The following is an 11,812-nucleotide window of genomic DNA, read 5'->3' as shown; positions in this document are numbered from 1 at the left end:
CCCTATGGGCGACAAATTGATCCTCCCGGGTGATTTTAATGCCAGGGTTGGCAAAGACACAGCCCTCTGGGGAGGCGTGATTGGCAGAGATGGGGTAGGGAAAGCCAATTACAGTGGTACCCTACTCATGACAAAATGTCTAGAACATGAACTCCTCATTACCAACACCCTGTTCCACCAGAGGGACAAATACAAAGCATCATGGCAACACCCTCGCTCCAAACACTGACACCTGCTTGACTATGTCATCGTCCGAGCCAGGGATCGCAAGGATATGCGCACCACCCGCATCATGACAGGAGCTGACGACTGCTGGACGGCCCACTGCCTAATCCAATTCATCATCAACATTAACATTGCCCCAAAGCAGAGGGGACAGCAGAAGCAGTTCCGCAAAAAAGTTAATGCCGGGGCACTTAGAGACCCAGCTAAGAGAGCCCTATACAGCCAGCGCCTCACAACCAATCTGGTGTGCCTTGATGACCCTGAGATGCTGAATGCCCACAGTGCTTGGTCTGCCCTCCAGGCATCTATAACCAATGCTTGTGAAGAGACACTTGGTCACTCAACCAGAAAACATCAGGACTGGTTTGATGAAAATGATCAGGAGATCGAAGAACTAATAGATCGCAAGCACAGAGCATTTCTGAGCCTCAAGACACAGCCCAACTCGGGAGCTGCAAAACAACATTACAGACGGCTCAAGGCTCAGATCCAACAAAAAACTCTAAACCTAAAGAACAGGTGGTGGATGGAGAAAGCACAGGAGATACAGCAACTGGCCGACAGCCATGATATGCAAGGATTCTTCACTGCAGTCAAGGCCACCTACGGTCCAAACTCCCAAGGCCCCACCCTACTCCTGGCCAAGAACGGGGAAACACTCGTCAAGGACACCGATGCTGTCAGGGCCCGATGGAAGGAGCATTTTGAAGATCTCCTCAATCAAGACTCTGCCTTTGACTCGAGTGTTCTCGATTCCATCCTGCAGCATGCCACCTGCCACCAACTCAGTTAAACTCCAATGTTGCACGAGGTTGGCAAAGCCATAAAACAACTTAAGAATAACAAGGCTATGGGTGCGGATGGAATCCCTGCTAAGGCGCTAAAATATGGCGGAGAGGCGCTGTTGGCGCGGATACATGACCTCATCTCTCTCATCTGGAGGGAGGAGAGCATGCCAGGAAATCTCAGATGCAGTGATTGTGACCATTTTTAAAAAGGGGGACAAGTCCGACTGCGGCAACTACAGGGGAATCTCCCTGCTTTCAGCCACTGGGAAAGTTATCACTCGAGTTCTCCTCAATCGTCTTCTCCCTCTGGCCGAGGGGCTCCTCCCGGAATCACAATGGGATTTCATCCCCTACGGGGTACAACAGACCTGATCTTTGCAGTGCGCCAGTTGCAGGAAAAATGCAGGGAGCAGCGCCAGCCCTTATACATGGCCTTTTTCGATCTTACAAAGGCCTTTGACACTGTCAACCGTGAGGGTCTATGGAGCGTCCTCCTCCGTTTTGGATGCCCCCAAAAGTTTGTCAACATCCTTCGCCTGCTTCACGATGACATGCAGGCCGTGATCCTTACCAACGGATCCATTACAGACCCAATCCACATCTGGACCGACATCAAACAGGGCTGCATTATCGCTCCAACCCTCTTCTCAATCTTCCTCGCCGCCATGCTCCACCTCACAATCAACAAGCTCCCCGCTGGAGTGGAATTAAACTACAGAACCAGTGGGAAGCTGTTTAACCTACGCCGCCTCCAGGCCAGGTCCAAGATCACCCCAACCGCTGACATTGAGCTGCAGTATGCGGATGATGTCTGCGTCTGTGCACATTCAGAGGCTGAACTCCAGGATATAGTCAATGTATTCACTGAGGCATATGAAAGCATGGGCCTTGCGCTTAACATCCGTAAGACAAAGGTCCCTCACCAGCCTGTCTTCGCCGCACAGCACTGCTCTCCAATCATCAAGATGCATGGTGCAGCCCTGGACAATGTGGACCATTTCTCATATCTCGGGAGCCTCCTATCAACAAAGGCAGACATTGATGCGGAGATTCAGCATCGCTTCCAGTGCGTCAGTGCAGCCTTCGGCCGCCTGCGGAAAAGAGTGTTTGAAGACCAGGTCCTCAAATCTGCCACCAAACTCATGGTCTACAGGGTTGTTGTATGGGTCTGAGGCATGGACGATGTACAGAAGGCAGCTAAAGTCGCCGGAGATATATCACCAACGATGTCTCCACAAGATCCTGCAAATCTCCTGGGAGGAGAGGTGCACCAACATCAGTGTCCTCGACCAGGCTAACATCCCCAGTATTGAAACACTGACCACACTCGATCAGCTTCGCTGGGCAGACCACATAGTACGTATGCCAGATACGAGACTCCCTAAGCTCCTTCATGGTAAACGAGCCAAAGGAGGACAGCGGAAACATTATAAGGACACCCTCAAAGCCTCCCTGGTAAAGTGCGACATCACCACTGACACTTGGGAGACCCTGGCCACAGACCACCCGAGGTGGAGAAAGTCCATCCGGGAGGGCGTTGAGCTCTTTGAGTCTTGACGCAAGGAGCAGGAAGAGGCCAGGCGCAGGCAGCGGAAGGAGCATGTGGCAAACCTGCCCTACCGATCCCTTCCCCCGATGAATGTCTGTTCCACCTGTAACAGGGTCCGTGGCTCTCGTATCGGACTGTTCAGCCATCAAAGAATTCACTTTGGGAGTGGAAGCAAGTCCTCCTCGATTCCAAGGGACTGCTTATGATGATGATGATGATGATAAGTACTTTAGGGAGTTGAATACAGCCAGGGTGATCTCCTGGACAAGTTTCAATCGTCTGGATGGGTCGGAGAGGAATTTTCCCAGATTTTTTTCCCCTATTGGCCTGGGTTTTTATCTGTTTTTTTGCCTCTCCCAGGAGATCACATGGCTCCAGTTGGAGTGGAGTGTAGAATGTTGCGATACATGGGGTATCGCAGTTGTGCGGGGCGGATTGGTTGGGCCGGATGCCCAATTGTCTGCTATTATTCATTGTTCATAGGTTTATATGTAACCTTTAGGGCTGCTGACCAAGGGCCGTGTGACTCTTTGTCGGCCGGTGCGGGCATGATAGGCCGAAATGGCCTTCTTCTGCACTGTAAATTGTTATGGCCCTAATATTGGTGGCCTTACCGTCCACTGCCGCCTGCTGCCGCCGGGTTTTACTGCCATTTTCCTCTCCTCGCCATTTTCCACCTGGGCTGGAGCGAGCGGGAGGGGAATACCGCTGGGAACTGCCCGCTGACGTTTTCCGGCGGCCAAGTCGCGTAAGTGGCCTCCCGCCTGCCGAGATGCCAGATTGGTGCGGGCAGGAATCGGTGGGAGTCGGTGCCAGCAGGGAAGCTGTTCTAACCCCAACGGTAGGTGAGAAGATCTGCAAGAAAAGGTTAGTGAACATCTTTAAAAAACATTTTTTACACCGACTTACCTGGATGTGTTCCCCTGAAGGTGTGCTGGTGGTTTTGTTTTGGGAGTAATGTTTTTTACTTTTCAGAGTTCCCCACTCTCTAGGCCCGACTCCATCCTCGCGGCACTTGGGCGGCAAGCTCATTTGCCACCGAGATTGAGAGCTCCTGCACACTGCTGCCTAGATTAACCTGTTGTTTGGCCGTCGGGCGGTACTGCCACCTCTTTTAGAGGAATCTTTCAGGCAAAGTACCGCCCAGTCTCTCGGCGACCATTGGCGGTCCTTTGGGCGGCAAATGGGCGGACCTTGCAGCTCATGAAAACCGAGGCCATGATTTCTATGAGGTCATGGATTCGCTCTAAGAGTATTTCTCTGCCATGCTTTAGTACTTTGGTGGGGATTCCATCTGCCCCTGAGGCCTTGTTATTTTTCAGTTGCCAGATGGCCTTTTCAACCTCATCCTGGGCTGGTGTTGTGCCGAGATGGTGGTGGGTAGCATGCTGTGGGATGGAGTTGAGGACGCTCACATTGAAGACAGAGTCTTGGTTAAGGAGCTCTTCGAATTGCTCTTTCCAGTGGGCGCTGACTGCCTCCATGTCCCTGATGAGTACCTCTCCGTTCTTGGCCCTCACTGGGGTAGGACCTTGAGTGCTTGGGCCATAGGTGGTCTTGACTGTGCTAAAAAAACTGTGCATGTCATGTTTGTTGACTAGTTGCTGGATCTCCTGCGCTCTTTTCACCCACCATCTGTTCTTTAGGTCACAAGTTTTTTGTTGGACCTCGGACTTCAGTTGCCTGTAGATCTATTTTCTTTCTCTCATGGTGTTGTTTCCAATTCAAAAATGCCTTGCATTTACGGTTTATTAACTTCTGGATCTGCTGGTCGTTCTCATCGAACCAGTCTTGATGTTTTCTGGTAGAGTGCCCAAAAGTCTCTTCACAGGTGCTGATTGTGGTGGATTTGAGGGCAGACCAGGCACAATGGACATTCTGCGGCTCCGGTTCATTGGAAGTCATCAGGTTGGCTGTGAGGCGTTGGCTGAATAGGGCTTTTTTTGCAGGGACTTTGAGTGCTTCAGCATTGATTTTTTTGCGGCAGTGTTTCTGTTGACACCAGCATTTCGAGGCTACGTTGATGGCGATAACAGAGTGGATTAGGTGATGATCAGCCCAACAGTCATCAGCTCCTGTCATGACGCGGGTGGGGCGGACGTCCTTGCGGTCCCTTGCTCGGACGATGATGTAGTCTAGCAGATGCCAGTGCCTGGAGCGAGGGTGTTGCCATGACGCCTTGTACTTGTCTCTCTAATGAAACAAAGTCTTGGTTATGACCGTGTTCTAAACATTTCGTCAGGAGGAGGGTACCATTGCAGTTCGCTTTCCCTACCCCTTCCCTGCCAATCACGCCTCTCCCTCCGGCTCGCCCTAACCCAGACCAGTACGTTACGGTCATCAGTGGGTATGCCCCAACCCTGGAAGCTACGGATGAGACCAAAGAGGAATTCTACTCCTGCCTTGAACAAACCCTGTCCCAAGTCCCAACGGGCGACAAGCCGATTCTCCATAGCAACTTTAATGCCAGAGTTGGAAAGGATACAGACCACATTACAGGAAAGATGTGATTGCACTAGAAAGGGTACAGAGCAGATTTATGAGGATGTTGCCTGGACTGGAGAATTTTAGCTATGAGGAAAGATTGGATAGGCTGTGTCATGTGTATAACCACAATGTAACACCACTGTATTACTGTATACACTCAACCTAGATGCACACCTTGACCACAAGGGGCGAACTTGTGGGAGACACTCCTTATCTGATCACACAGGTATAAAAAGGGAGGTCCCATGCAGGGTCATTGTCTTTGGAGTCCTGTGAATAAAGAATTAAGGTCACAGAGTGACCTTGTCCCCAGTTGTGCCTCGTGTGGTTTCATACTGCAGAGTAAGGACTTTACATTGGCGATGAGAAACGGAAATTCACGACCCACAAGAATGGTCACCGGTAGCACAGAGGAATGGTACTGTGTTGGGGAAGACTGGGACAACTTTGTCGAGAGGCTTCAGCAAAGCTTCATTATGAAAGAATGGCTGGGGGATGCAGCGGCCGACAAGCGAAGGGCTCATCTTTTGACCAGCTGCGGACAAAGACTTATGCGCTCATGAAGGACTTACTAGTACCCGAAAAGCCGAGGGACAAAACCTTTGAAGAACTTAGCAAATTGATCAGGGAGCACCTCAAACCGGCGAGTAGCATACATATGGCCCGACACAGATTCTACACCCACCAACGTCATGAAGGACAGAGCATACCGGACTTTGTAACGGAGCTCCGGCATTTGGCCAGCCTCTGTAAGTTCACAGACGCCAGCAGGGGGGGATGCTAAGGGACTTCTTTATCGAGGGCATTGGTCATGCGGGAATTTTCCGCAAATTAATTGAGACTGAGGATTTGACCTTGGAAGCGGCGGCGTTGATAGCTCAAACTTTCATGGCGGGGGAGGAAGAGACGAAAATAATATACGCGCGCAATTCTGCCTCTAAAGCGGCGATGGATCAGGGAATCAACATCATCAATGCGACTCAGAGCCCTGCAGGCAAGCAGGGGCAGTCCGACACTCCCCAGCAGCAATAGACCCCAGAGTAGGACTTCAACAGAGACAATGGCAGGCTGAAAGGACATTCATACCATCACAGTGGACAACGCGGCCTGCGATGGGGCCATTGACACCCACCAATACGATACTTAAGAGCAGTCAAAGGGACAGTTAGCGCGGAATGCCTGGCCATCGCCCTTTTGTCCCCAACAATGGAAACTTTAACTCATGCTGGAGGTGTGGGGGAAAACACTCAGCCAAGATCTTGCAGATTTCAACAGTTTGTCTGCAGAAACTGCAATCTCAGTGGCCACTTAGCTCGAATGTGCAGGAAGTCTGCAACCAGACTAATATATGAGGTGGATGGACCAGAAGAGGGTTCTTTGAGGCAGGATGACTTTTGGGGCAAATCGATGGACGTCGAGATTCAGCTGGTCCATGTGACGAATATTCACAGTTCATACACCAAAACGCCACCAATGATGAGGGTTTTATTAAACGGTATCCCAGTACACATTGAGCTGGACACTGGGGCCAGCCAGTCACTCATGGGCGTTCAGCAATTTGAGAAGCTATGGCCACTTAAAGCCAGTAGACCCAAATTAGCACATATTGAGACACAATTACGGACTTACACGAAAGAAATCATCCCGGTGCTAGGCAGTGCAATGTTGGCTGTCACACACAATGGGTTAGTGAATCGGCTGCCGCTCTGGATTGTCCCGGGCAATGGTCCCGCACTGTTGGGGAGGAGCTGGTTAGCCGAGATGAACTGGAAATGGGGGGATGTTCACGCAATGTCATCTGTGGAGCGAAGTTTGTGCTCACAAGTCCTACAACAATTCGATTCACTATTCCAACCTGGCGTCGGGACTTTCAAAGGCACTAAAGTAGTGATACACATCACCCCGGACGCCAGGCCAGTACACCACAAAGCCAGAGTGGTGACGTATGTGATGCGGGAAAAGATCGAGAGCGAATTGGACCGGCTGTTGAGAGAGGGCATCATCTCGCCTGTTGAATTCAGCGACTGGGCGAGCCCCATCGTTCCCGTCCTAAAAGCGGATGGCTCTGTCAGGATCTGTGGTGACTACAAGGCCACCATCAATCGGGTGTCCCTACAAGATCAATACCTGCTCCCGAGAGTGGAGGACCTCTTCGCCATGCTGGCAGGTGGCAAGCTGTACACCAAGTTGGACCTCACTTCAGCCTATATGACCCAGGAAATGGCCGACGAATCTAAACTACTGACCACCATCACCACACACAAGGGACTGTTCGTTTATAACAGGTGCCCATTTGGCATTTGATCAGCGGCCGCGATTTTTCAACAAAACATGGAAAGCCTGCTTAAATCCATTCCTGGAACGATCGTATTCCAGGACGACATCCTCATCACAGGTCGAGACACCGAGGAACACCTCCACAACCTGGAGGAGGTGCTGTGCCGACTGGACCGGGTAGGCCTGCGACTCAAGAAGTCAAAATGTGTGTTCTTAGCTCCTGAGGTTGAGTTTCTGGGCAGGAGGGTTGCTGCAGATGGGATTCGGCAAGCACCCAGGCACTGCAACACATCAGAGTTGCGTTCATTCCTGGGACTGTTGAACTATTTCTGGAACTTTCTGCCGAACTTGAGCACGTTGTTGGAGCCGCTACACGTGCTCCTGCGTAAGGGTTGCGATTGGTTTTGGGGGGACTGTCAGGAACGGGCTTTTGATCGGGCGCGAAACCTACTTTGTTCAAACAAACTGTTGACCCTGTACGACCCCTGTAAAAAATTGGTTCTGACATGTGATGCATCGTCCTATGGGGTTGGGTGCATGTTGCAACAGGGCAATGCTGAGGGTCAACTACAACCTGTGGCTTATGCCTCCAGGTCGCTCTCTCAAGCAGAACGGGGATATGGGATGGTCGAGAAGGAAGTGCTTGCATGTGTCTATGGTGTAAAAAAAATGCATCAGTATCTCTTTGGTAGGAAGTTTGAATTAGAGACGGACCATAAGCCATTAACATCCCTTTGTCAGACAGCAAGGCTATCAATGCCAACGCATCAGCTCGCATACAGCGATGGGCTCTGATGCTGGCTGCTTATGACTACTCCATCCGGCACTGAAAATTGCGCTGATGCACTCAGCATGCTTCCACTGGCCACCACTGAAGGGGCAGCGGAGCAAAGCGCCGAGATGGTCATGGCTGTCGATGCCTTTGACAGTGCAGGCTCCCCATCACAGCCCGCCAGATCAAAATCTGGACCAACAGAGATCCCCTCTTATCCCTGATTAAGAAATGTGTCCTGACTGGGGATTGGGCGCCCGCACACGGAGCATGGCCTGAGGAGGTCAGACCATTCCACAGACGGATGGATGAGCTCTCCATCCAAGCCGACTGCCTATTATGGGGCAGTCGGGTAGTTATGCCCCAGAAGGGCAGGGAGGCATTCATCAGGGAACTCCACAGCGAACACCCAGTCATTGTGCTGATGAAGGGCATTGCCTGGTCACACGTTTGGTGGCCTGGAATTGATTCAGACCTGGAATACTGTGTTCGCAGGTGCACAACGTGTGCCCAGCTGGGTAATGCCCCCAGGGAGGCCCCGCTTAGCCCGTGGCCCTGGCCCACCAGACCATGGTCACGCATTCATGTTGACTACGCGGGCCCGTTCATGGGGAAGATTGTGGTAGATGCGTTCCTTATTGTGGTAGATGCGTACTCGAAATGGATCGAGTGCATCATTCTGAATTCATGCACGTCATCCATCACCATGGAAAGCCTACGTGCGGTCTTTGCAACCCATGGCTTGCCGGACATCCTGGTTAGTGATAATGGCCCATGTTTCACAAGCTACGAATTCCGAGAGTTTATGTCGGGCAATGGCATCAACCACGTCAGGACAGCACCGTTCAAGCCAGCCTCCAATGGCCAGGCGGAACGTGCGGTCCAAATCATTAAGCAAGGTTTGCTCAGGATTCAAGGACCCTCCCTACAATGCCGCCTATCGCTTCTCCTGCTTGTCTAAAAGTCCCAACCGCACCCGCTCACAGGGGTCCCGCCCGCAGAACTACTAATGAAACGGACACTCAAAACTCGGTTGTCCCTCATTTACTCAGTCCTGACCGATATAGTTGAGGGCAAGCGCAAGTCACAAAACGAGTACCATGACCGTAATTCGAGGGGGAGATGTATAGAAATAAATGATCCTGTATTCGTCCTCAATTACGCCATAGGGCCCAAATGGCTTGAGGGCACTGTAATTGACAAAGAGGGGAATAGAATCATCGTGATAAAACTCAACAATGGTCAGATATGCCGTAAGCATCTGGACCAAGTTAAAAAAAGGTTCAGCATCGGCACGGAGGAATCTGAAGAAGACCATGAGATGGAGATCACAACACCGCCAGTGAATGAGCAACAAGAGCAATCAGAAGAATGCACAGTCCCTGCGGTCAGCCCAGACAGGCCAAAATCACCACAAGTGACAGACACTCATGTCAGTGTCCAACAACCAGAGCCCCAACTGCGGCGCTCCACGATGGAGCGTAGACCACCTGAAAAACTAAACCTATGATCCCAATAAGACTTTGGGGGGGAGGTGATGTCATGTATGTCACCACAATGTAACACCACTGTATTACTGTATACACTCAACCAAGATGCACACCTTGACCAAAAGGGGTGAACTTGTGGGAGACATTCCTTACCTGATCACACAGGTATAAAAAGGGAGGTCCCACGCAGGGTCGTCGTCTTTGGAGTCCTGTGAATAAAGAGCTAAGGTCACAGAGTGACCTTGTCCCCAGACTGTGCCTCGTGTGGTTTCATACTGTAGAGTAAGGACTTTACAGGCTGGGTTTGTTTTCTTTGGAACAGAGGAGACTGAGGGGAGAACTTATTGAGGTGTATAAAATTATGAGGGGCCGAGATAGAGTGGATAGGAAGGACCTATTTCCCTTAGCAGAGGGGTCAACAAACAGAGGCATAGATTTAAAGTAATTGTTAGGAGGTTTAGAGGGCAATTGTGGGGAAATTTCTTCACCCAGAGGGTGGTGTGGGTCTGGAACTCACTGCCTGAGAGGGTGGTAGAAGTAGAATCCCTCACCACATTTAAAAAATACTTGGATGTGCGCTTGAAGTGCCGTGACGTACGGGGCTACGGACCAAGAGCTGGAAAGTGGGATTAGGCTGGATAGCTCTTCTTTGGCCGTCCGGACACGATGGCTGGAATGGCCTCCTTCCGTGTTGTAAATTTCTATGATTCTATGATTCTATGAACCCGCGCCCATTCAAAGTAATGCAGGCAACGCGCTAACTTTGCTGTTTCTGCTCCATCTGCCTGTTATGCTGCAGGCCAAGGGGGATGGCACCTACAGCACCCATGACTAGGAGCAAGTTGTCTGACCATAGAAACATAGAAGCATGGAAAATAAGTGCAGGAGTAGGCCATTCGGCCCTTCAAGCCTGTACCACCATTCAATAAGATCATGGCTGATCATTCCCTCAGTATCCCTTTCCTGCTTTCTCTCCATACCCCTTGATCCCCTTAGCCGTAAGGGCCATATCTAACTCCCTCTTGAATATATCCAATGAGAAAAAATAACCACAAATTGTCAAAACCCGGGATTGAACCAGGGACTTTTAGATCTTCAATCTAACGCTCTCCCAACTGAGCTATTTTGGCCCGACTTCTCCACTTGCAGCACCACTCCTTTTAAACTACTTCTACCAAACAGAGCCAGTTGAAATTAATCAGCAACTAACCTGAGAGTGGTTGCTGATCCCTTCAGATATCGCTGGTGGGAATCCTTGCTGCTGCTGTGTGAGGGTCAGATAGGGCGTTAGCTCCAGCATTACAGATGAAAATGGCAGCGCTGGTGTTGTCACGATCTGCCCAATCTGCATACTTCTGGTGCACGCTCCTAATGCCCGGCCTACCGCCCTCAACAAAATAGCTTCCGGCACGGCCCGAATCAGAAGTGTGCACGCACAGCGCGGAGGCTATTTTCCATACAAGATGTCACGTGTAGAGCTAAATAATCTGCCGCTACGGAGCCAAATTTCGAGGCCCCTCGTCTTATCAGCGATTATTGTGTAGGAGATTGCAGTAATTCTATCAATAGTATTGTTTTTTCCATTATATCTACACCTTCACAATTTACTTTTAATTGACAAATCTGCCAAATTGTTTCCATTTTAGTTTGATCCAAGAAAATCTAATTTCGCCCATATTGAATCCTGGTGTGGAAGGATGACTTTCTACACCAGTCATCCTGTACCCCTTTGGAGTAAGACGACCAAGTCAGTTTTGTGCCGTGGGTCCCTGCCCTTTAGCAACTGGTTTGAAATTTCCCAGTTGCCGAGTACTATCAATCCAATTCACTGTATGCTGTAAAAGATGTTGTTTTTGGCATTAAATAAATACAAATTATATTTATTCTACTGATGTCCTTTTTGCTTCAGACTAACCTTTCTATTCTAACGTATAAGTTCATGTCCACTTCAACACTAAGAGCTCATTATAACAGCAATATTACAACTGTCAGAAAGAAAGATGATTTTCTGTCAATTTGAGTAAAAAGAACTGGTAAAACTTCCAGCAAATTTGAAACATAGACAATGGATCAAAAATTAGGACTCATTTGCTGAAGTGAGTACTCCATCTATTTTCTGTATAACCAGTGCTGGTTATAATGTAATTACAAGCTTCAGATGAAGGCCATCAACTGTAAGAGAAAAGAAAGAATAGTTTCTAAATGTCAGCTGAAATCAAAAATT

At 49.9% G+C, this 11,812-nt stretch overlaps 1 non-coding gene across 1 annotated transcript; it reads right to left on the bottom strand.

Annotated features, from left to right (window-relative positions):
- Positions 1-10,645: 10,645 nt before the first annotated feature.
- Positions 10,646-10,718, bottom strand: trnaf-gaa (transfer RNA phenylalanine (anticodon GAA)). Its single transcript has one exon. It is a non-coding gene; the product is annotated as a tRNA-Phe (tRNA).
- Between the last annotated feature and the right edge of the window lie 1,094 nt (positions 10,719-11,812).

Source organism: Pristiophorus japonicus, chromosome 9 (assembly GCF_044704955.1).
Source record: "Pristiophorus japonicus isolate sPriJap1 chromosome 9, sPriJap1.hap1, whole genome shotgun sequence".
NCBI classification, from domain to species: Eukaryota; Metazoa; Chordata; class Chondrichthyes; family Pristiophoridae; genus Pristiophorus; species Pristiophorus japonicus.
The sequence above is the reverse complement of the archived record's forward strand: the minus strand, read 5'-3'. Positions and strand labels throughout refer to the sequence as shown.